The following is a 27,129-nucleotide window of genomic DNA, read 5'->3' as shown; positions in this document are numbered from 1 at the left end:
AAAAAAAAAAAAAAAAAAAGATATACTTTGATGGTTCTAAATTCAGTTAAAAGGATTTCACAGCTTTGAAGTACTATGAATTTTTGCTCCAATTATTGTGGATAGGGCAGATCAATTTCTAGAAAACTTAACTTTTCAGAATTAATTAAAACAATTATTAAATTATTAAATTTAGTAATATTAAATAAATAATATTTAATTATTAAAAATAATTAAAATTAAGTTAAAAGACATTTTTTTTTTAAACTAAATAGTTTAAAAGAAAAAAATCATTTTACAAGGGAAATATTAGGCTCAGTGAATTTCAGTGAATTTCAGATGAGTATTACCAAAATTTCAGTGAACAGATCATCTTAATTTTATAAAAACTTTTCAAGACAACAGAAAAAAATGAAATATTTCCCAGCTCTTTGTATAAGACCTGTGTAATTCTGTGCTTAACCTAGACAGAAACAATGTATAGTTCTATTTCAGTCATCAATATAGAGATAAAAATTTTTAAAAAGTATGTTAGCAAACTATAGCCAACCATGTATAAAATGATCAACTACTATAATCAGTTTGGTGTAGCCTATATATGCAGAGATAATAGAAAATCTGAAAATAGAATATGCCACATACCCAAAAGTCATATGATCATATCAATAAGAGAAGGAGATCCACTAATGAAATTCTAAAAACTTACTGTATCAAATATTAATAGCAGGTATCTGGGTATGATTTTATGTATGGCTTTCTGTGATTTCCAAATTTTTCAAAATTACAGAATAATCAGATTACTGTGTACATATGTATTTATAGCAGTAGACAGCAGAATAGGAATTTTCAAATTATATTAAACTTGATTGCAGCTACTCTAGAGGCTGAGACAAGAGAATCGCTTAAGCCCAGGAGTTGGGCTGTGAGCTGTGTGACACCATGGCACTCTACCAAGGGTGATAAAGTGAGACTCTGTAAAAAAAAATAAAAAAAATAAAAACAAAAAACTTGATTGTAAGCTTTAGAATTAAAAAGTAAAATAGGATTTAAATCAATTTCTATTTTTTCATGAAGAAACTTACTGATCTTGTTGTAAAATATCTTTTATCTCAAACTGCTTTGAATATAGGTGGAGAAATAATTGCTAGCCCTTCTGAATGTTATATTGAGTTGGTATAAAGATTTACAATGTACGCTAGTCACTTTGATCATAAAATAGTAGTAAGCAGAATAACTTGATGTTCATGCAGCTTTTTATGGGATGGAATTAATAAACTGAACAATTCTTTCTTCGAGTGGTTCTGTGGTTGGATTTAAAAATTTGTATGATACACGTGATCTTGTTATTGATTAATCTTCTTTTGGTTGAAAGGTATAGCCTGAAATTATCATTTGATAATTAAGAAAATACTGATACGATTTTCAAACTTTTTTTTTTTGTTTTCTTAGAGACAGAGTCTCAGGCTATTGCCTTGGGTAGAGTGCCCTGGCGTCACTGCTCACAGCAACCTCAAACTCTTGGGCTTAAGCAAGAGTTGCCTCTTGCCTCAGCCTCCCAAGTAGCTGGGACTATAGGTGCCCGCCACAACGCCTGGCTTTTTTTTGGTTATAGTTGTCGTTGTTTGGTGGGCCTGGGCTGGATTTGAACCTGCCAGCTCCAGTTTATGTGGCTGGTGCCTTAGCCACTTGAGCTATAGGCGCCACCTGATTTTTAAACTTTTAAATTAAATTAAATTTTAATTTTTGAAACAGAGTCTCATTTTATTGCCCTCAGTAGAGTGCCTTGGCATCATAGTTCACAGTGACGTCAAACTCTTGGGCTCAAGTGATTCTCTTGCCTCAGTCTCCTGAGTAGCTGGGACTACAGGTGCCCACTGCAGTGCCCAGCTATAACTTCTTCTTTTAAAGAGATACGGGTCTTCCTATGTCACCCAGGCTGGCCTGAGTTCAAGTAATTCTCCTGCTTCCGTCTCTTGAGTGACTGGGACTATAGATGTGCACCACTGTGCTTTCCTATTTTAAACGTTATTTTAACTTTTAAAATACAATCTCATTTGTGAGAAAACTTTGAAATTACTCTTTTGTTCTTATCAAGGTGTTTTTAAACCTTGGTTTGTAGTTTTAGGGTACAAAAATGCTAATGTTACAACTATGAATATGCCTGAATCTGCACTATAAGCGTTGTATAGGGATGATTTGTGATAATTTCTTGGTTGACATATGATCATTATGAGACTAACCAGTATATAGTAGCAGCTTATTTATATTGGTCTTCTCATTGTTATTATTTTTGTATTTTTAATAGAGTGGGTTAAAAAATGTCTATTTTCCTCGTTAAAGGAAACTTCCTCTGTCATGTTTTTATCTTCTAAATAGTAGTTTATTTGCCATGATTTGGAACATTGTGGAAATGAAATCATAATAAGTATACTCTGTAACTTGCTTTTTCACTTTATATTATGTTTCTGTTTCATCCACGGTGTTAGTAAAGCCACTGCCTTACTCAGTGCCTTTGTGAGGATTAGAACGAGGCACTGTCTTTGCACTGAAATAGCCCCTCGGTGAGCAGAAGGCATCTCTGTACAAAGAAAACGGTGCTCCTTTCTCTAGACAGGTATAGCCCCTTGTCCCGGCGTATAGTTGGGCAGGTTGAATGTGGATTGAACGTCAGCCCCTGCTCACTCCCTTTGCTGGATACCTACATGCAGTACATAAAATGTGTTGCCATGATATGGTTGTTACATGTAGTTCATTAATTTTAACAGCTGTGCTATATCAATATATTACACTTTTATCATTTCTAGTTGAAATTGATTCATTTGGATTATTTTCAGTTTTTAAAGATTATTCACATTATTTTACATTATGGAAGGGTATGTTTTTAGTCTCCGTTTTTCCAACATAATGCTTGGAATATCGTTGGTCTTCACTAAATGTTTAAAAACTTGGGTTGAGTTCAACTGGAAAATAACCACATGAAGTAGGATAAGCAGTGATATTCCCATTTTACGAAGGATGGAAGTAACACCTAGAGATGTTACCTAACTTAATATCCTACTTCTGGCCAGTGGCAGAGTTGAATGACAAGTATAATGTTCTTTGATTCATATTCCACTACATCAGGAAATACTCTTATCTAAGGAATTCTAATTTATTCCAAAAGAGGAAATAATGATTGCTTAAAAAAAGATCGCTAAATTGAAGAATGTCCATTTAAGTAAATTCTCATTACTTGGCTAAAATAGGTGACAGCTGATGTGGTTCACTGTTCCAGTAATGACCTCTCATGACTCACATCTCCCAGTACCCATACTCTGTACCCGCTCCCTACACTGACCCTGCGCTTAGCCATATGACTTCTTTGGCCAGTGGGGTGTTAGCAGATGTTACACAAGGAAAGACTTGGAAAGCACTTTGTACATTAAAGCTTGCTCTCTCTGCTGCTGGGAAGTCTTCTGCTACTACATAGAAAAACCTGGGTTAGTCTGCTGGAGAATGTATGCCAAACCATCAAGCATGTGTTTGAGGACATCTTGACTGTCCTGCCCTGGTCGTACTGCCAGATGACTACAACCCCATTATTGACCTCAGGCCTGACCAGCCAATGAACTTTCCAGCTAGACTCAGTCTAAAGAGCTCTTTTACAGAATTGTCAGCAAGTAAAGCCACTATGTTTGGGGGTTGGTGTTATGTAGCAATACATAAGTGATATAGCCAATGTAGTTGGTATTTCCATAATTATATGGAAGTGTTTAATGTTACTTAGAGTATCATTGTGCTACGTGTGCTTATTTAGTATAAGCATTAATAAACTCTTTCTAAAGAGTTATTGTAATGCAGTTTTAGCATGAAGTTCTAAGGTAATGCCAAAGTTAAGTTCCTAAAGTTTTATTATTAAGCCAATCCATAAAAGAATTGTTTGCTGGCTATAAACAGTTCCCTGACTTATGTCTCCATATTTGACCAAATGTTACCTGAGCAGCTACCCTGGTGAGCCGGTATGAAGTACCCACATTTAATAAGATCTGGGAAAGTAAGTGGGTGAAAATTTAATAAAAGTTATTATGATGGGGTGGTGCCTGTGGCTCACAGGAGTAGGGCGCTGGCCCCATATGCCAGAGGTGGCATCTTCAAACCCAGCCCTGGCCAAAAACTGCAAAAAAAAAAAAAAAAAAAAAAAAAAACGAAAAAGTTATTATGATGTCCTTAGGACTGCTGAGGTTAAATCTAGTCATGTGTCACTTGTTGGGGATACACTCTGTAAAATGTATCATTAGGCAGTTGTATCATTGCAGGTACATCAGAGAGTGTACTTCCACAGACCTGTAGGCTGTAGTATAGGATATTATTCCTACGTTCAAACCTATATAGCATGTTTTGATAATTGAATACTATAGGCAACTGTAATACAGTTGTAAATACTTACGTATCTAAACATAAAAAAAGTATAATAAAAGATTGTCTATAAAAGATAAAAAGCGTTACACCTGGCAGCACCTGTAGCTCAGTGGGTAGGGTGCCAGACACATACACCAAGGCTGGTGAGTTTGAACCTGGCCTGGGCCAGCCAGAACAACAATGACAACTGCAAGAACAACAACAACAAAAATAGCTGGGCATTGTGGTGGGCGCCTGTAGTCCCAGATACTTGGGAGACTGAGGCAAGAGAATCACTTAAGTCCAAGAGTTTGAGGTTGCGGTGAGCTGTGATGCCGCAGCACTCTACCAAGGGTGACAGCTTAGGGCACTTAACATGTATGGCATGGTGCTTGCAGGACTAAAGGTTGCTCTGGATGAGTCAGTGACTGGTGAATGACTATGAAGGCCTAGGAAATTGCTGTACGTACTACTGTAGCCTTTACAAACACTGTATACTTGGGCTACATTAAATTTATAAAACATTTTTTTCTTCAATGGTAAATTTGTCTTAGCTCAGTATAACTTTTTTACTTTATAAACTTAATTTTTTTAACTTTCTGACTCTTTTGTAATAACACTTAGCTTAAAACACAAATATAGTGTATAGCCATATAAAAATATTTTCGCTATATTCTTTATAGGCTTTTTCCTATTTTTAAATTTTGTACTTTTTAAACTTTTTAACTTTTTGTTAAAAACTAAGACCCATTAGCCTAGGCCTACATAGGGTCAGTATCATCAATTTCATTGTGCTATATTTTGGGTATTTGACCTGGTCAAACCCCATGTTGACATTTGATTCCCTGTGTTGGAGGTCGGGCCCAATGGGAGGTATTTGGGGCATGGGAGGGGGATCACTCATGAATAAATCAATGCTCCTCCATGGAAACTGGTAGTGAGATCTTGCTCTGTTGGCTCCTCCGGGAGTCTGGCATCTTCCTCTCCTCTCCCCTGCTTCCTCTTTTGCCATCTGATCTTTGCACATGTGGGCCCCCTTTGGCTTTCTGCCATGAGTAGCAGTCTAAGGCCCTCTTCGGAAGCTAAGCAGATGTTAGTGCCGTGTTTCTTGTACAGTCTGCAGAACTGTGAGCCAGATAAACCTCTTTTCTTTATAAATTATCCATTCTCAGGTATGCCTTTATAGCAGCATTAAATGGACTAAGACATGTTGTCTTCCACTTCTGTATCTTGTCCACTACAAAGTCTTCAGGGTAATAACAGATGTGGGGGCATCATCTCCTGTGATAACAATGCCTCTGGAATACCTCTTGAAAAACCTGCCTGAGGCTATTTTACAGTTGACTTTAAAAAAAATCTAAACAGAAGGTATACACTCTAAAATGATAAAAAGTATAGTGTACTAAATACTATGCTATACACGTATGTAAATGAGTAGCTTACATAGTTCATTATCAAGTATTATAATTGTGTGTGCTATACTTTTATGTGACTAGTAGTACAATAAGCTTGTTTATACCAGCATCACCATAAACGTGATTAATGCATTGTGCTAAATATTACGATGGCTATGACATCACTAGGCAGTAGTAATTTTTTAGCTTCACTATAATTTTTTTTTTTTTTTGAGACACAGTCTCACTATGTCACCCTTGGTAGAGTGCTGTGGCTTCACAGCTCAAAGCAAGCTCAAACTCTTGGGCTTAAGTGATTTTCTTGCCTCAGCCTCCCAAGAAGCTGGGACTACAGGCACCCACCACAATGCCTGGCTATTTTTTTTTGTTGTTGTTGTTGCAGTTGTTTAGCTGGCCTAGGCCGGGTTTGAACCTGCCACCCTCAGTGTATGTGCTTGGCACTGTAACCACTGTGCTACGGGCGCCTAGCCAAACTTCAGTATAATTTGATGGGACCACTGTTGTATATGCAGTCCATTGTGACTTAAATGTCATTATGTGGTGCATGACTGTAGTATGTCTAGCTTTTAAATGTCTTTTTGTGCTCTTAGAATTGAGTTTTATTATTAAAAGGGACCTTAGTAACAATTTTGTTCAACTGTGTTATAGATGAGGTTCAAAGAGGGTGAGCCAAGTTTCTCTAGCTTGTAGCAAATGTAGGAACTAGAATCTTAGTTTTTCAACTCAATCTAAGGTTCTTTCCACACTATGGCATAGCTTCTTCCCTTTAGTATCATCCTATGGTGTCCTTCTTCCATAGCAGTCCCCTTCTGATAACTCCAATTCTTTTTTTTTTTTTTTTTGAGACAGAGCCTCAAGCTGTCCCCCTGGGTAGAGTGTTGTGGCATCACAGCTCATAGCAGCCTCCAACTGCTGGGCTCAAGCGAGTCTCCTGCCTCTGCCTCTCAAGTAGCTGGGACTACAGGCTCCTGTCACAATGCCCGGCTATTTTGTGGTTGCAGCCGTCATTGTTGTTTGGCTGCCCGGGCTGGATTTGAATTCGCCACCTTAGGTGTCTGTGGCTGTCGCCTTAGCCACTTGAGCCACAAAGGCTCAGAGGCTCAGCGAAGCCCACAGGCTAGTTTTTAATCTGAAAGTGGCTTAACATTTCTATTTCAGAGTCATTTGAGAAGAAATAGAAGAAATAGTTGAGAACTCAGGAGAGATCAATTGGTCCTATTGTGTTAGGACCATCCTGGAATGTTTGTTAACTGGCTATAAGGGCCCTTTGTTCTGTGGATAGATTGGGATAGAAATAGTTTTTGGGGTCTCCCCTGTTTGGGATCCACCTAACTAGTGCTGTTTTATCAAATAAACTTCCAGAGAAAGAGAAGGAGTGATATCTTGACATATCCTGAATATATTTGAATTCAACTGGGATGGGATCTATTCCGAGGTATAGCACTTGGAAATTGAAAAATACTGTACTTGAAAGCAGAAGTATGAGAGGACTTTTTTTTTTTTTGTAGTATAAGGTCTGTGCTAATGCAAGGACTACTGTATTAGCCTTATGTTTGAGCCAGACTCTGAAGAGGGCAGATACCATGTATTCAATTTTATCTCCCGTGTATATCTCTTCTCGGGCATTTAATAAAGTATGGTTGACTGAATCAGGAATCTTTTTTTTGAGACAAAGTCTCAAGCTGTTGCCTTGGTTAGAGTGCTGTGGCATCACAGCTCACAGCAACCTCAAACTTTGGGCTTAAGTGATTCTCTTGCCTCAGCCTCCCAAGTAGTCGGGACTATAGGTGCCCACCACAATGCCTGGCTATATTTTTGGTTGGAGTTGTCATTGTTGTCGGGTGGGCCCCAGCTGGATTTGAACCTGCCAGCCTTGGTTTATATGGCTGGTGCCCCAGCCACTTGAGCTACAGGCACCGAGCCTGAATCAAGAATCATTTTTAAAAGAATTCAAGATTGGGGACACCACATACACTAGAGCTGGCGGGTTTGAATCCGGCCTGGGCCTGCCAAACAATGACAACTACAACCAAAAAATAGCTGGGCATTGTGGCGGGCATATGTTGTCCCAGCTACTTAGCAGGCTGAGGCCCAGGAGTTTGAGGTTGCTGTGAGCAGTGATGCTACAGCACTCTACCCAGGGTGATAGCTTGAGGCTCTGTCTCAAAAAAAAAAAAAAAAAAAAAAAGATTAATGTTAAATTAAGCCTTTTTGCACTTAATCCTTACTCCTGAGCTGTTCTCTAGGTTATTTTCAGATTATTTTCAGATTATTTGCCACTTTCTGAAGTTAAACTAACTGTCTTTACATTTACTATCAGTTAGGTTGTAAGCATTTTGCTGTGTTAAACTTGTTGCATTATAATATTAGATATAACTGGGGAATGTGATTATGTTGAAAGTGGTAGGATGGGATAAAAGAAGTAAAATAACAAACCAACTTAAAAGAGGAGGTCCTTACATTAAAAGTGTAGAATTTTTTAAAAAATACATAATTTAGGAAAACATACTAATAAAATAATTTGCAGGTACTTAACAAAAGGCAAAATAATTCAATCTTGTATTCCTGGTACTTAGCAACTAGCATGGGAGCTTCTTATTAACGATTTGATCTCCAGCATCATTCTGGGGATTATAGAGAAACACTGTCTTCAGCTTGTTTAAGTTGGCTATTAATACTTATTTTAACTTTCTTTTTTTTTTGGGATAGAGCCTCAAACTGTCCCCCTGGATAGAGTGCTGTGGCATCACAGCTCCCAGCAACCTCCAACTCCTGGGCTCAAGCAAGTTTCCTGCCTCCACCTCCCAAGTAGCTGGGACCACAGGCGCCCACCACAACGCCCAGCTATTTTTTTGGTTGCAGCCATCATTGTTGTTTGGCGGGCCTGGGCTGGATTCGAACCCACCACCTTAGGTGTATGCGGCTGGCGCCTTAGCCACTTGAGCCACAGGTGCCGAGCCTTATTTTAACTTTCTTTCTTTCTTTCTTTCTTTTTTTTTTTTTTTTAAGAGACAGAATCTCACTTTATTGCCCTTGGTAGAGTGCCATGGTGTCACACAGCTCATAGCAATCTCCAACTCCTGGGCTTAGGCGATTGTCTTGCTTCAGCCTCTGAGTAGTTGGAACTACAGGCGCCTGCCAGAATGCCCAGCTAATTTTTTGTTGCAGTTTGACTGGGGCCGAGTTCAAACCCGCTACCCTTGGTATATGGGTCTGGCGCCCTACCCACTGAGCCATAGGCGCTGCCCTTATCTTTCATTTCATATTCAGCTTTATGGATATTTTAAGAGAAAGTTAACACCAGATTTTATTTATATAGGTGATTCCATGGCGACAGAATGACTTTCAGATCTGGAAGTGGAAAACTTATATTAAAGATCTAGTGGAAACCTAGTAGATGCTTCCCAGTGACAGCCTATGGCAGTGGTTCTCAACCTTTCTAATGCCACAACCCTTTAATATAGGTCCTCATGTTGTGGTGACTCCCCAACCATAAAATTATTTTTGTTGCTACTTTGTTACTGTAATTTTGCTACTGTTATGAATTGTAATGTAAATATCTGATATGCAGGAGACCCCCAAAGAGGTCGCAACCCACAGGTTGAGAACCACTGCCCTAGGGGAATTAGCAGAATTTGGAATTAGATTTGAGAGTTGTTTTTTTTTTAAGAGACTGATTCTTGCTCTGTTACCCAGGCTTAGAGTACAGTGGCATGATCATAGCTCTTGCAGCCTCAAACACTTAGGCCCAAGCAATCCTCCTGACTCAGCTTGTCAAGTAATTGGGTCTATGCCTGGCTAACTTTTCTTATTTTTTGTAGAGATGGGATCTTGTTATGTTGCTCAGGCTGGTCTTCCTGAACTCCTGGCCTCAAGCGATCTTCCTCCTTACCCTCCCAAAGTGCTGGGATTACAGGCATAAGCCATATTTGATAGTGCTTTAGTAAATATTCTTTAAACACAGAAAAAAATTATTAGTTTAAATAACTCAACTACCATGGTTGGGTTCATATTTTTTGGTTGTCCTTCTGCTAATAAAAAATTGAAAGAAATTTACTTAGTTGTTAGAACTTGGTAAGGTAACTCTAAAAATTAAAGTTTTCTGTATTATTTTCCTCAGTGAAATATCTTAAAATTTTTTTCATTTTATGTTAATACAAGGGTACATTCAATTAGATTACATTATTTGCCTTTGAAAGGTAAAGTCGCAGTTACAGTTGAGTCCTTCACCTAGGTGGTGTGCCATATATTCCTATAATGTAACTGTTAGATGAGAACTTACCAAACTCCCTCTCTTCCTCCCCCTCTTCTTGAATTTAATTGTGTTTTTCTCTAGTGTGGATGTGTAGTTATTGATCTCCTAGTTTCAACGTAGTATTGAGTACATGGGATGCTTGCTTTTCCATTCTTGTGATACCCTACTTAAGAGAATGTTCTCCAGATCCATCCAGGTAATATCAAAGATGCAATGTCTCCATCTTTTTTTATGAATGAATAGTATTCCATGGTATTATTAATTCAGTCATGTGGTTATGGGCACTTGGACTTTTTCTGCATCTTTATAATTGTGAATAGAGCTGCTATAACATTTGAGTGCAGATGTCCTTACAATAAAATGTTTTGTTTTTTTCTTCTGGGTAGATATCCAGTAGGGATCTACCCAGAAAGATCAAATGGAAGGTTTACTTTTGAGGATTTTTCCATACTTCTTTCCAAAAGGGCTGTATTCATTTGCAATCCCACCAACAGTGTATAAGAGTTTCCTTCTCTCCACACCCATGCCAGCATCTGCAGCTGTGGGACCTTGTGATGTGGGACCTTGTGATGTGGGTTATTTTCACTGAGGTTAGGTGATATCAGTGGTTTTGATTTGCATGTCTCTGATGATTAGGGATGATGTGCATTTTTTCATGTGTTGACAATTCTTCTGTCCTCTTGGGAAAAGATTCTGTTCATGTCTCTTGCCCAATGATCCTTGGGGTTGTTTGCTCTTTTTTTGTTGATTTGCTTGAGTTCTTTTTAGATTCTGGTTATTAGCCCTTTGTTAGATTTATAACATGTGAATGTCTTCTCCCATTTTGAAGGTTGTCTGTTTGCTTTGTTGATTGTGTCCTTAGCTGTGCAGTGCACAAACAATTCTTACAAGATTATATACTTTTTCTGATTATACACTCTTGTCTCATCTTCTCTACTATGCTGATGGCACCTCACCCACAAGGTATGATAAGCCTTAGTCTCCATTTCATACAATAAATACTTATTGTGTACTTTTTGTGTTTAGTTATTTTCTAGGACCCTTGGATTGTTTCCACATCTTTGCAATTGTGAATTGAGCAGCTATGAACATTTCAGTGGATAAAATGATAAAATGATTTCATCATAGGATAAAATCCCTCTGACACTGGGTATCATAGGGTTAGGGGCTTTAAAGATACTCCGAGCCCTTTGCTGTTTGGTGCTTATGGAGGAATACAGCAGAGTTAACACTTTCAGTGATAAGTACTAGGAAGGGGAAAAAAGGCAGAGTAACAATTTAGGAGATAGGGAGTGATGGGGCAGCTCTTTTACATAGAATGAATGGGATGCCCTTTCTGGGGAAGTGATATTTAAGTAGAGATCTAAATGCAGAAGTCGAACAGTGAGAGAAAGTTTTAAACCAGGCAGGTGGCTCATGCCTGTAATCCTAGCACTCTGGGAGGCTGGGTGGGGGAGGTAGGTGGATCGCCTGAGTAAGAGGGAGACCCCAGCTCCACTAAAAATAGAAAAACTGAGGCAAGACGATCTCTTGAGCCCAAGAGTTTGAAGTTGCTAAGAGCTATGACACCACAACACTCTACCTAGGGTGACAGAGTGAGACTCAAAAAAAAAAAAAAAGTTTTAGTGAAGGGAGCTGCAGCTGCACTATAAGGGCTTCAAGGCATGAACAAGTGTTGTATGTTCATGGAACCTTTATATTTTTATAATCAGGGTTTAGCAGGTAGTTCATTTGAAATTTACTAAATTGAATAACCTACACTTGACTTCCCATAAGTCTGGTACCCTGCTTTTGTTTAGCAGTTTGTGGTTTTCAAAGTAAAGCCTACTGGGCTTTCTGTAAACTACTCCATAATACTGGTTTCATAATCTATTATCTTGTATAAATCATATCTTTATGAAAGTTGTAATTCTTATTTAATGTCAAATGTTTAGTCACATCATTTTGGACACATGCACTTTGTGGATATATGTGGGCTGTGGGCCTGCTACCAGAGTTGGTTCCAATTTGATCAGCTCTCTTCTATAATGAATACTAGACGCAAAGCAAATTAAAAACTATTGTTTATAACTAATGACCAAGTACTATTCAGTGTGTTCCAAGGGCATCATTACAGCATTTAACTATGCTTGAATAATTGATGAATAAACTCACTGATTGCTCAGTGTGTCTGTAGATTTACAGAGGCCTTAAGTTGAAGTGACTCTAAAGGGGCATTTTTAGTTAGCCCCAGGCACTCTGTGCTGGCAAGCCTCATTGATTTGCTAAACTGTATTGTTCCAGGTAGGAATTAATGTCAAAATTAAATAATTGAACTTGTGTGTATGTGTTTGTATAACAGTTCCCTACCAGGAAACCGAATTTTATACTCTGCTTGGCTGGTTAAGTTTTAGTAATTTGTTTGAGGCATTCTTAAAATGTGCAGTAGTAAGCACAAAACCTATTAAGAAATTTCTCTTTGGGTGCTAGACTTGCTTGCTAAATCTCAATGAAAGTTTCATATAGGCTCCATTATTGTTTTTAAAATCAAGTGTATAGTGCTGGCTTTACTGCTCACTGAACTGGATACCTACTGGTTTTCTATTAGATCTGTATCTAATTTATAGAAGAGGGACCACAAAAACAAAAAATTACATTTTGGCACCTAATGCTACTTTAGAGTTAAGGGTCTGTTGGCATTTCCATTAAAATGTTTTCTTAGAGAGCTTTATAACTTGGCCATTTTACTTGGCTTTGGGTTGAAACATTGCTATTTTTGTCCAAAAGCAAATTCTTTTATCAAATTTCATGTAACTGAAGTTGCCTTGGTTCTTAATGTATGGGGGGAAGGGCTATCATAATAGGTTTTTTTTGATGCTCTGGAAAGCTCTTTGATTACACAGTAGTGTTGTGTGCGATGCTTATTCTTATAGTTTATTTTTACCTAAGAATTGATTTTTGTTATGCAAAATGAATCAGTTTTGGAGATCTGCTGTATAGCATAGTACTTGTTAACAATACTGTTTGTGCATTTGGAAATTTGCTAAGGGGTAGAGTCTGATGTTAAGTATTCTTACCCCAAAACAAAAATAATGGGGTATTTGGAAACCTTTGAGGTGATGGAAATGTTTATTGCCTTGATTGTGGTGGTGGTTTCCTGAGTGTACGTGGATGTCCATACTCATCAAATTGTGTATGTTAATGTGCTGTTTTTTTGTGTATCAATTATATCTCAATAAGGCTGTTAAAAAAGAATTTAAAAAAATGTTTTGAAATAAGTTGGTAAAATAATTGATTTCGGTGCGTGTCTTTAAAAAAAGTTAAAGTACTGTTTTTTAAAATTTTTAATTAGCAATTTTTATTTTTTGTTATAAAATTTAAAAGTACTTTGTGGCATTGCTTTTGTATGAAAGACTTGCATTATACTATCTTGAAAAATATTAAATAAAATAAGATTCTCTTTGGTCTGATTTGCTATTATTTAAAAGTTTAGTAACTCAAATAACTTAAATTAACTTTGTTTGACAGACAAATCTATTTCCCCAAAATGACTTAAGATTCCTCAATACAAGTACATAGATCTGGGTGAATTAATGTTAGTCATTTACATTTTCCCATAATTGACTTATCCTATTTCCATTAAGTACCCTTTTTGTCTCTGTAGGGTATCTTTCACCTGGGATTTTCTAAAAGTTTGCACAAGTAGTTCAGAAATGTTTGGTAAATAAATTCCAAGAGTTTCTTTGAAATTAGCCTTGAAGAAGAGGTGCTCATAAAAGTCTCTTTTTACATTCTTTGGCATGCCTAAGACTCCCTTGAAACAGTTCTCATAGACAAGAATTCCTATATAAGGTGTTAAGTTCTTAACACATTGAAAGAAGACTGCTGACTCACTGCCCAAGATAACATAGTTGAGGTATCTCTAATAGCTTGTCTCCTAAGAAAATTGTGGAAGAATGGGTTAGAGAAGGCAGGGTGATCACTTCACAGTATTTGTATTATTGCCACCATCATATGTTGTTAGTAACAATTACTGTCAAAAAACCTTTATTTCTAAACATTTACTCTTGTACTTTGAAATTAATTCATCTCCAAATCTGAAGGCCAAATTTTAATTGCATTGTAATTTCCAGTCAAGTAACCATTATAAGGTCTGTTCTTGCCAAGCTCTGTCCTGTGGTGGAGGGAACCTGTGTTCTCTTCACATGATTTTGCTGGATAGTATATGGATAAGGCAGGGGTCCTGCCTGAAGTAATCCCAGGGTATTTTTAATGTCTTTTAATTGCCATTCAGGATGTAAGTCAGACCAAACACAGTTGGGGCTGGTGACATAGTTCAGGACTCCCTAGCAGTGTTCGTATAAAGGTGAAATAGATTTAGCAAATAAATCTGAAGATATTGTGTACTATGTGTAATTTATTTTTCTTAACATCAATTGATTCCTAAGCAGATGAAATTAGTTCCGTTATTCTTTATATATTATTTGTCTTTGTTTTGCTTGTGATCCTTGGCTAGCATTAGAAATGAGGTGGGAGGAAGAGATGGAATTGAGAATTTGACAAGGGCCTTCTTAACTGTGTCAAACCCAAACCTTATCAGATGTATTTGCAGTTTTGTAGAAGACTGATTTTCTTACAGTTTGATAGTCTTAGCAGATGAAAAGTGTATGAAGTTTAGTTTAAATTTGTTTCTCTATATATTTGCCATATAATCCTATTTTGTTTGGCATTGCTTTGGATGTTGTAGTTGTGAACATTTTAAATTTACACTCAGATTTCACAGTGGTCATGTTTCCTTTGCAGCCAGGGAAGTTACGGCAGCAGACACAGCTTCTGTCTTCTGCTTTGGAGGGACTTTCACCTGATGTAAAGGTGGAGAGGATTGTTGTTTTGTATTTGGATCAAGGGATATGAGAGAGATGATTTCTTTTCAGAAGAGTATTAAGAATTTTAAGATTAGTACTTGACATCTTTTTTAAACTAAGTTATTTACTGTTACTTGTGGACATCATAATTATCCATTGCAGCCTCTCAGAGGGCATTATTCTTAGAGAATTAAAAAAAATGAAACTTAATGTAAGGCCAGGCATACAAATAATTTTATCATTAAATTACATTTCATTTCCCCTGATTCTTCTTATGTGTGAGATTAATACTTGTTCTCAAGTGGCCAACATTTTTAATACACTATGTCCATTTATTGAAAGAGTAGAAAAATAGTCTTGGCAGACACCGAAATAGTTAATTGGCTTTTCCAGCCAAGATAGGTTTGTAAAACTTTGTGAAAATTAAGAAATGGAAGGGAAAGAATTTTTCTCTGCACTAATGACATATTTTATTAACCCTTTACCTTAGGCTATAAAAGTGTTCTCACAGCATTGTTTCATTAGATAAGCTAGAGGAAGGGTAGTTAATTTCCTGTAATTGTCAAATATCTGCAAACATGCAGATAGTTAAAGTAATTCTTTTGACATAAAATCCTGGGTAGAGATGAGACGTTTTCTAAAAATAAATGATCATTTTGAGAAAGGAATAAGCAACAACATAATTCTGACTTTAAGACCCGTAGTCTTTAACAGGAAACTTTTAAAAGCAGCTTTTTAGAAATATTTGATGATATCTCACAGTCTTCAATTGGACTGAGCTTTTATATTCTTACTAGTATGTGTATAAAATCAACAGCTTTTCATGATTGGTCATTTACATCTGAAATCTTGAACTCTGCTCTCTTGAGAAATAGTCTTAGCAACACTGGATATTTCGAAGTTAACAGGGAAAGTCTACATTTGACACAGAAAAGTTACCTTATGTAATATTCAAGGACTGACATACTGGTCATGGAGGGGATGAGAGAGCGGGCTGGAATGCCATCGTGAGCATGCGCAGGAGTGAGCGCTTACCTCGTCCTTTTCCCTTTTAGCCGGTAGTTTGTACTGAAAACTGGAAAGTTAAACTTTTTGGAATTGTTCCTACCCCGAGTGGGAATATAAACTATATTGAACAAAATTTATTTAGCCTGTTAAAAAGTCAACCTAAAACTATAGCTAATTAGTTTATATTATTACATCACTTCTGGTAGAGACTCAGTACAGAGTTAAGAGGAGCTATTATCAGGTGAGCTGACTGCTACCCATATGGGGCTTTAAGATAATGATGAGTTTAAATTTCCTCTTAGAGCTAAGTGAGAATAAAACTGGAGGCAATAAATACTCTTGGCCAAAGCCATTAAATGAAAAAGCTGGGAATTCTCCAGCTCTTGACTTAAATTGTTTGTTTATCAGCTGGCGCCTAGTCTGGAGTCAAGAGCTGGAGATTTCTATCTGTGACAGAACTTTGAAACTCTTGCAGGACACTTTCATTTCAACTTAAGGTAACTTGAGTTTATAGCTTTGGCTTTAAAGATTACTAATGATTTACTCATTTCCTTACCATTTAACCAGAGTGGACTTTTTCCCAGGAAGGGATCTGTGTTTATTTAGGGCCTTTGTCTGCGGAGGGATTAAAAGGCAGCCCACCGGCATTGTGAACTTGATGGTAATAAAAGGTCACCAAAACACACCATAAAAACATTCTTACCATGGAATTAATTATACAGTGTAATTTTACAAAGCAATTCGGTTACTCCATCCCACTTCATTCTTAAACATTTTATCTTTTAAAAGTTAAGGCTCTGGTACAATTTCGGCTTATGATATATTTTGATCTTTTTATGCCCTTTAAACACTGAAGAAATTGTCATATACATATGTACAGTTAATTAAAAAGTTTTTTAAGTTTTTTAAATAAAAATTATTGTTACACCATGGGATAAATAACTTATTTGGGAGGAAGATAGAGTAGTCAAAAGGGATGGTTAGTGTTTCATAGAATGCTTAGTTTGTAAAAACCTAAGCCAGTTAAGGGTTTATCTGTGCCACCAGGTGGCATTGTATCCAAACCTGCTTGTGATAAAAAGGATCTTAAAATAGACTTTTTTTTGTTTCAGAGAGGACGTAATACTTTTCCTAGATTTTGCTTTTGAAGTTGGCTAAAAATTACATCTGATATCAGGGTTGATTAAATGTTTGCAAAAATCTGAAAAGATTTCTAAACTCCGCAAGTATTTGTTTTTAGGTTGTTGATACTGAAATAAAACATTTGCAGGGCATTTCCATTTTTCTTTTACTAAAATGAACATTTGAGTATTCGGTCATTTATTCATTTTTTACTTACCTAAACACTGGAGAGGGGATCTTGGCTATAAAAATTCTCACAGATATTTTGAACCCCTTACTGGTGTGGCACCCCCTTCCCTAACACACACCCGCCCTAGCCGTTGTTAAAAAAAAAAGTGTCAGCAGGTTTCACTGTATGGGAATTTTTAAAAAGAGGGTGAGACCTCTGAAAGGTGCAAGTTGCTCCTTTTCACAAGCCTAACTATGAGATTCATTAGGCAGTTCATGTTCATGTCTTAAAAGCTGTATTGGGGGAAAGTAAATTCTTGAGTTTCCTGTACTGGTTTTCAGGGTATCTTTATAGTCTTTTGAATCAGCTCATTTTAAAACAGTGATAATGTAAAAGCACAATAAAAAAAGGCTCATTATAAATTTTATAAAAGTGAGATTTTTTTCAATAAAATACGTATTCATGTTCTATTTTTATGAACCCATAAATATAAGTTAATAAACTATAGCAGAAACAATTAAATTATTTAATACAACTATCCAGGTGCTAGGTCATGTTGTCAGAATAAATAAGCTTCAGTGTACTTTCTATTGATTTTTATTCTTTTTAAAAAATGTATTCACCATGCAGAGAGATGTTTAATGGTTAACTTTGATCATTTATCAAAAAGCTTTATGCAGTGCTACTCGTTTTATACTCTTGCCTCTTCTTGGAGGCTTCTTAATGTGTACAACCTGTTTAAGAAATGTATATGTTTTCAAAGTAAATGTTTGACCTCCCACCTTGATGATCCCACTTCAGTATGAAACTGAACCCTACTCGCCTTTGTATTTTGAATAATTTGAAGGAAATGTGCCTTTGTATTTTGAATAATTTGAAGGAAATGTGTATTGTACTAAAACTAAATAGACACACCTTTTAGTATTTAAAAAAAGAGACCTTTTTTTGTTTTAAAGGTTTTTGAAAATTACACATTTGAAAGTAGTCTAGACAAAGATATTCATGACATTTGACCCTGGATATTTTACTTTTAAACTTGATACAACAGTCTGTTTCTTTGCTTTGTTGTATGCTAATATTTCTACTTATTTAACATCAAAAAGCTGTAGTGGTTTCTCTTTATAGATTATGCCTATATTGTGGAATTGCCTCCTGCTGTCCATGAACTGCTTCTTGGCTTGTTGTGTTAGAATTTCTCACCAGGGTTTTTATGAGCTGTGTAGCCAGCATTTTTACAAAAACAGAGTAAACTCGATTAGTAACAATTATCCTTACTATTCATAATTGAGGCAAACTTCTTCGCCACATATCAGTTGTGTGCAGTAAGAATAAGCACATACATTTCTCCTGTAGTAATATGCGTACATATGCATAATTGCTTATAATAACTGCATTTTCTAGCTATTTCTGTAATATTAAATGCTTGTTCTTGCTGAAATTCCAGAAATCAAATCTTTTTGTTAAAAAGTAATAGTCATTAGAAAAACAATCCTTACTCATTAAGATGTGTACAATTTAGTAATAAAGCATTTAGATTTTCAAAACAGTATTGGTGTGAGTGTTGCCATGGGAACCTCCACATAGATATAAAAGGCGAGACTCTCTAAGTGGAGGAGGAGGGGCAGTGTATTAAAAGATTACTGGTCTAAACGATATGTTTTATGTCCGTGTTGGTGGGTGGGAAGCTAGGATGAGAAGAGAAGAGAAACTCGTGCAGAAAGTAAATGTTACCACTTAACCCATTTATGCAGCTTTTGGATTTTCATTCGTGGAAGAGTTTTACAATTTGCAATGTCATTCTAACTATTGATAACATTTGCACATATTGGGAAGACTTCATATATCTTATTTTTAAACTACATTGATGGAATATATTTGATTTTAGGTAAAATTTAATTCAGTGAAATGTGTTTTAAAGTTAAGATTTAAGTCTTTGAGTTGACTTTAATTATAAATTTTATTAAAGATGGTTATTACACTTAATTCTTTTTCAAATACCTGAAATTAGAAAAAAAACTAAACTGACAAGGAGTCAGTTAATGTGATTTTTAAAGAATAGCTGGCATTAGGCTTTGTAGTATTTTAATATTCAGTTTTTTAAAATTAAACTATTTTTATTCATTTTCTATAAATTTTTAGACAAGGAAATAGACTTACTGTATCTATATGTATAATATTGTATGGTTTAAACAAATAATGAAAACAACAACAAAACCAAGCCTCAAATCTTCTTATGTACTTTAGAAGCACATGTATAACTACCGATAAAGATGATTATAGAGAACAACCAATTTTAACTGTATGCCAAATAACATCTTTTTTTTTTTTTTATAGTTAGGTTCCCCCCAAAACAATGAAATTGTGCTCACCGCTAGTTAGCACGGTAAAATGCAACATCATCATCACAGTTTTAACACTCTGAATTCTGGTTGTCAGATAAACATTTGAAAAGAGAAAAGACATTAATCTGACAAACTTACCTTTTCAGTCAATCCACAGAAAAAGCCGACAAGGCAATAAAACATCCAAAAGTTTTTAAATTAAAAAGGGTGAGGGGGACACAAGCAAGGAAGAGGAAAGAGGGGGAAAAAGATACACACACTGCTTCCCAGGCCTGGCTATATCTGAAGTAAATTAACCAGCAGTGAGAAGTGTATTGTTTCCAACTCTGCATAAACAATGCTGGGTATCTCTTTGGGGTGGCTGGGTGGGTGGGTGCTGGGGTGGATAGGCATTGTTGAGAATTGAACTGGCAGGCACAGTTTAGTCATCAGTGGAGTTTTTGGCATAGAAAGATAATAGGAATGAAAGTAAAGAATGAGAACATGTTTTTGCATATAAAATTGATCAAGTGAAACCTTGAAGTGGTGTGAAATAATTTGTAATTGTTAGAGAATGCTTAGTTTTCAGGCCTTTTTTTTTTTTTTTTTTTTTTTTAAAGAGACTACTGGTTCATGCTGTAAAATAAAACGTTCAGCCATGAAGATACCTAGCGTTAAGTGTACTTCTGGCATAGTTTATCTTTTAAGTTCTAGACATGGAAAACTGTATTTTGTGGAAAAGTAGGTAACAAGAAGGATGAAAGCCAAGTTTATATTTTGAAGAATAGTTAAGAGAATGAAAGTAAGAACAAGCAGATCCATGTTGTTTTTCTGTTTCAGTTTTTGCCTGCTGCGTTTTCTTTCCCCTACTCTTCCTTGGGAAAAAAGTCTGACAGTGTTAACAGAGTTGAAAGCATAAAAATCACATAGCCTTAATAGTAAATAGATTCAAAATATCTTTAATGACCTTTAAAAAATTTCACAATGTGGGACTTTCTAGAAGGAGACAACTAATATTTATTAAGTGTATTTTGTGTGTCAGGCTAACATTTTGAGTGGTTTGTGTATTTTAAAACATTTAAACCGTTCAGCCTCTCCACGGAATGCAGACTATCGTTATCATTTTTTTAGTGAAGAAGTCGAGGCTCAGGAAGGGAAGATTGGATGGCATGCAGTTATTGTAAGAGTTAGCCTGATCTAGCAAAAAGAAGACATAGGTACAGGATTTTCAAATAGGTAAGACTTAGACTTTCAAGTTTGAATTTCTGTTGGTTGCTACAGTAACAATAAGTCTTTGAGTTTTATTTAAAATCAAAATCAACAGAAATACTTTTTCATGCTTTATAAATGTTACTTCTATTCAGTGACACCGTGCACACATACCAATGGTCAAAATACGGAAGGAATTATTAGTCAACTGAAGAAAGTCCACTTTGGTAATTTAAAGCAGTTTCATTTTTGGTTTTAAGTGTTTGAATCTAGTGTAAGAGGAACAAAAGGAGTAAAAAGATACGGAACCAGAAGTTTTAGCTTTCTAAAGTAACTGCCTTTATAGATCTTTTAGCATTGGAGTCTTAAAAAAAATTCAGAGTATCTTAGTTAGCTATTAGTCATAATGTAAGTGCATAAGACAGCTTTGTTGTTTTCCCTTTTAACTTGTATTTAAAATTTTTAATTTCTGAAAACTTTTTAAATACCAAAAATTAGCCTTTTCAGAATATCAGTGAGAATTTCAAGGTGCATGGTTGATCAGGTATACTTTTTAAAAGTACATTTATAGTACAGGTATTCAGTGTTAAGACTTATGACTAACAGTGTATCAGGCCTTATTGCTCAGTAATAATAGTAAAGTGCACCATTCAGTTCTGATTTGACATTGCAACTCTCATTTTGTGTTTTACTGAGAATTATAATATGTCGGGAATTGAGGATTTTCATCTTGTCAATATTTTTAATCCCTCTCAGTATGTACAATCTTTAGTGGTAATACTAAAAAAATCGGTCCCAGCAGCTTTTACAGGGGATTTTTAAGACTTCTGGGTTTTAAACACGTGTGCGTGCGTGCGTGCGTGCGTGCGTGCGTTTTAATACTCTTATCTTGGAGAGAACTCAGTGAAAGAAACTTTCTATACTCAGTTCAGGTTATGTTTAAAAAACCCAGCCTACCCGTATTTATCATGCATTAATTAAAAAACATAGGTTTCATTGAAGGAAAATCTGGTGTTTATGACATTTTTTCAGCATTTTCAGAAATTCAGTATTTCTCTGAATTTTTCAAAGATCAGTTAAGTATGCCAAGATATAAAATGCTCGTGCATTTTCAGAATTACTATCCCCTCATACATTTTACATATCCTAAGTGTGAGAATTTCAAGTATTTAAATAGCCTGATGTGCCTGGTTTCATGATTTATGGATTTTTAGCTCCCACCATGATTGGCAGCAATTTGGAAAGAAGGAAGAGAAACCCTTCTTCCTCTTATATTGGTGTGTGTAAAAGAAAAATAACCAATATTCTTGTTACTAGGGCAAAGCACTTAAGAAGAGTGCTCTGGTATTGGTTCTTACTAATGGTTCCCTGGTTGTTTGCAAGTCATGTGTGAAGCTCCTTTCATTCCAATTTGTTCTCCTATTGTAAAGGTTTCCAGCTTGTTAATGTATAAGATCATTTGCAGAAATTCTTACTGGATAGATTGCTATAAAAGGAAAGGGTAGAAAATGGTAAGTAGGGAAGATTATTTTTTAAAAGTATTGGTGAAAAGTTCCAAGAGAATTGTGATTATTGCTAGTTAGGAAATTGCCCACCTGGATAGTGATGAAAACTTGGAGTTTAGCCAAGTCTTATTCTTGCGTGATTTTACTCTTTGTTGTTGGTTGGAGGCACCTTTTGTGGGTCATCTCCTTATGGCAGGACCAAGGTCAAGTTTAGTAGTTTTGCCTGACTTCAGTGATGTGTTCTTTTCTAACCAGAATGCCCTATTATGATGAGATTTTTCATCATAAAAAATCTAGCAGTTCTTGATTTTTTTATGCATCAGTTTCAAGTGATTTTTTTTTTTTATGATAGAGGTTGTGACTTTAAAAGGGTAAATTGTGATATTTCAGGAAGTATGCTTATGTGAACATATGACAGTATTTTCATGAAGGGGAGATGATATGGGAAAGCTGGAGTAGGGAGAGTGAAGAAAAATAAGGAACCTAAAAGAATATTCCTTCTGTTTTTGTTGTTTAAGGGAAACAACTAGAGGATTTTTTTTATGTTATCACTTATATGCAGATGAGAAATTAAGAAAAAAAGAATAGGAAAAAGACTGCTTTAGAATGGTAATTTCTATGTCTGGACTGAGCATCCCTTAAAGTATCTTTGCAACACCAAAATAAACCTTGCTCATCCTTATTTTAATTTGTAGTATATGTGGTATGGATATGAAGGCTGCAGGTTGGGAATGAGTTTTGGGAAAAGGTACTGTGGGAATGAGCTGTTTGTGGTTTCTCACCCTGACCATTTACTATTTCCCACTTCCCGTTGAGAATCCTACTTGTGCATCCATGTGGCCTTTCATCTTCACCTGGCTTTTCTCCCCAGCCCCATCAATGTAAAATTTGAGTATCTAAGAAATAAGAGGTCACTTATCTCTGGTATTTCCTCCACATCCCATCGTAACAAACTCTGATTTTTTTTTTCCCGTTAGGAAAAATGAAGGTGACATATCTTCCTTTACTTCTCTCTGACTTCTAAATGTTCTTGAATTTTATGTGATTATACTGCAATAGACACAATTATAAAGGACCAACAAATATCTACTTACAATTAAAAAAAATATCTTTCCATAAAAAAATCCTAATCTTTTGAATAGTTACCTTTAGTTATTTTATTTTACTTTTTCCAACTCAATTTTAATCAATTTTAAAAGCAAAAGTTGAAATATGAAGGCTTCAGAATGAAATTTAGGGTAGAGGAGGTAAGAGACATGATTTTATACATTATGTGCAATGTAGCTGGGGTTTTGCCTAAAATTTAGGGTAGTAAATTGATTCAGTTGCATCTGCTTTTTTCTTTATATTCTACTGAAATTCTCAAAATAAATGTTCTTTCTTTTTAACTTTTCTTTAAATTGGATCCAAGGAAGACATTCAATAAACTTTTTCTTTGGACCCCAAACCACAACTTTGATGGACTATTACTGGTTTATATCTCATAATGTGAACACATGCCTTTGATAGGGTATTTGTTTTCTGAAGGATTCCTTAATTACTCCTTCTCAGTAATGATCTAAAATGGATAGATGGGATCAAACATGTATCTTCTTAAGGTGTTTTGCGTTTAACCTTTGTAGGGCCGAGGTGATTATGTTACTGTATGTCTAGTTTGAGTTGTACCTACTATGTCTTGATTGTGCTCTGGGTGGACACATTTTTTGCTTTTTTTCTTCAGTTCAACGTAATTATTGAAATGGTGATAAAGGTTGTGTGGGAAAAAAGTCCTCGTTTCCTGTCTTTGTTAGTATTTGCGGGTTCCTAATCTTCTGAGAGTCTTGGGATGTAGATCTGTACATCATGACTGGGGTGGGTAGTTTTTATGGTGAGGAAGAGGGAAAAAGATAGTATTGAAGCAATTCCTGTCTAGGTCTGCAAAGTGCAGATTGCATTTCTCTTTCAGTGGTGTTAGGTTTATGGCCCTTTTTTGGGAAAGTGCTATTAAGTGTTTGGAGACCTTTATCTTTCTCTTTTTTGTTGTAGCAGTTGGAGTTGTCCTCTGGTGTTTTTGCAAGGTATGATAAATGTTTGTACTAAAACTGCTTGGTGGAAGTTTGATCTGGAAAGATTACTGTTTCTTACAGTTTCCTGAAGAAAATGGGATCACAGTATTCAGCTATTGAGCAGACACAGCCTATCAGCAGTAATAGCGTGTACTTCTCATTGATGCTGGTGATTCTGTCCTCCTTTAAAGAGGTTTAGGAATAAAAACCAGAAATGATGACAGGTTTTGTCTGAAATAATGTAAGTGGTAGAAATAGTCAAACATTTTTCTGCAGAGCTTCTGGGGAGAAATGTCTAGATAATGGAGGATTGTCCTTATTTTATAAAAGGCAAATGAAAGCAAAACAGTCAGCGGTTCTCTTGTGTTCTCTTATATTTCAGGCACAAAACCTTCAAGTTTTCCATCCATATAGCATAGCTATCCATATTTTTAATTTATATTTATTTATTTATTTATTTATTTGAGACAGAGTCTCTCCAGTCTTCCACCCATATAGCATAGCTATCTTTGTTTTTATTTCTATTTATTTATTTATTTATTTATTTGAGTCAGAGTCTCTCCCTGTTGCCCTGGGGTTGAATGCCATGGTATCATAACTCACAGCAACCTCAAACTCTTGGGCTCAAGCCATTCTCTTACCTCAGCTTCCCAAGTAGCTGGGACTGCAGGTGCCCGCCACAACACCTGGCTAATTTTCCCGTTTTTAGTAGAGACAAGGTGTTGCTCTTGTTCTTGCTCAGACTGGTCTTGAATTGCTGACCTCAAGCAATCCTCCCATCTTGGCCTTGGGATTACCACACTCAGCAGTTTTATTTCTAAAGACTTCCTTGTGTATATTTCTTATATTTTAGGAACGATTTTCTTCTTTGGCCTTGCTTATTTTAAGTTAGTCAAATTAATTGAATAATTAATTGACTAATAGTATTTTTAGATAATTGACTAATTAATTGACTAATTGTATTTTTAGATAATTGCATATTTCTAACAGCTTTTATGCCTTCTGTGGTTTATCTACATGGATGTTGAACGATGTTAGCTACCACCTAGCCAGCTATAGGATTCATATACATTTTTGATTGAATTCTTTCAACAAATAAACTTGTTACTAAAAATAGGTAGGAGGTTCTAGTCAAACTACCTGGCATTTGAAAATAGTTTTCTTTTTTCTTGGGTGATTCTACTGCAGTTGTGCTCTAACACAATTGGGAGCAAATTTATATCTTGAACTGGGTCGATGGGGTAGTTTGCAAATTTTTATTTTCATTTTTTTTTTTGAGACAGAGCCTCAAGCTATCGCCCTGGGTAGAGTACTGTGGCATCACAGCTCACAGTAACCTCCAACTCCTGGGTCAAGTGAGTCTCCTGCCTCAGCCTCCCAAGCGGCTGGGGCCACAGGCACCTGCCACAGTGCCCGGCTATTTTTTGGTTGCAGCCATCATTATTGTTTTTGGCGGGCCCGGGCTTGATTCGAACCTGCCACCTTAGGTGTATGTGGCTGGCGCCTTAGCCACTTGAGCCACAGGCGCTGAGCCTATTTTTTTAATCTTTTTTCCTGCAAATATCTTTTTTTGAATAATTAATTATTTTTTATTAAATCATAACTTTGTCCATTGATGCATTTATGGGGTTCAGGGTACTGCTTCGATATACAATGTGAAATGTTTACATTGAACCAAGTAACACGTGCATCACAATACAAATTTTTATTATCCTTAAGTTTCAGTTGTATGCATTCATACTCCCTCACGTTAATACAGGTGAGGAAGTATGAATGCGTACGAGGAGGACTGATGGTATTTCTTGTATCTGTAACTCCCCCTTCAGGCGACTTTATGTTTTATGTTCTAGCCTTTTTGTATTCTTACCTTTAATATTTATAAGCAACATAAGAAAGGATAGTAGCAGCATCCATAATCTAAGCCCCTCTTTGTCCTGATGTTGGGGAAAGTGGTCAATTGTGATTAGAATAGCAGAATCAGCGGTGTCTGGAGTCTACCCTTGGCTTTACTGTGGTTATACCCCCTGAAGTATAGGATGCAAAGGAGTCTGGTTTGGGGGATTCTGGCAGTGCCTCCCATGGTGCTGTAGTCTTTGTACCTATTGGAAGATTACTGACTCCAGCATTATGCTTTTTCCTTTTACTCTAGGAAGCCCAGGGCTGCATTTTGGTACTCAGTAATAATCATCATTTTTCCATGGCCCTTCCTTTTTTTGTGCTGTCCCTTACTCCCTGCTGGGCACCAGGAGTACAGTGGTAAGCACGAAAGACGACATGCTTTGCTTCCTCTCAGAGCTTGTGGGCCATGGTTTGTGGCATCTTACAGACTATCTCCAAATCCTTTTTGGAAGTAAACCTACAAATTAAAGGATCATTAGGTTTTTGTACTATTCAGTCTCTTTCTGCTTTTCCTCTATATACTTTTATTCTTGCCTTTATTTTTATTTTCTTTATTTTTTCCATTTTTTAGTGGAGTGAATATTCCTCACCATACTTTCCTTCTTAAGCTTCTATAATAATTGAAGATTATCTTAATATTAAAAAAATATTTTGTTGCATATATAGCACATACACGCTTTTAAAACAAAAACGAGATTCTGTTTTGCAACTTTTTAAAAAATGTAATGTATCTTTTAGTTTATACTAGTTTGAGCATCCTAAATCTGAAACTCTGAAATCCTCCAAAAGCTGGGACTTTTTGAGTACCAATACCATACTTAGAGGAAAGGCTCATTGGAGCATTTTGGATTTGGGATGCTCAGATGATAATTACGAAGTAAATGTTCCAAAATGCCAAAAAATCTAAAACATTTCTTGTCCCAAGCACCTTGGGTAAGCAGACTCAACCTTTAGTATATTTACTTTTTTTTTTTTTTTTTT

General features: G+C 36.0%; 1 protein-coding gene across 1 annotated transcript in view; it reads left to right on the top strand.

The window, feature by feature from the left end:
* The window catches only part of HIBADH (3-hydroxyisobutyrate dehydrogenase), a 133,260-nt gene that overhangs the window by 34,778 nt on the left and 71,353 nt on the right, over window positions 1–27,129 (top strand). The window lies entirely within an intron of this gene.

The sequence above is a fragment of the Otolemur garnettii genome, unplaced genomic scaffold (assembly GCF_000181295.1).
Source record: "Otolemur garnettii isolate 467f Iridium unplaced genomic scaffold, OtoGar3 scaffold00028, whole genome shotgun sequence".
Classification (NCBI taxonomy): Eukaryota; Metazoa; Chordata; class Mammalia; order Primates; family Galagidae; genus Otolemur; species Otolemur garnettii.
This window is presented reverse-complemented; position numbering and strand designations above follow the sequence as displayed.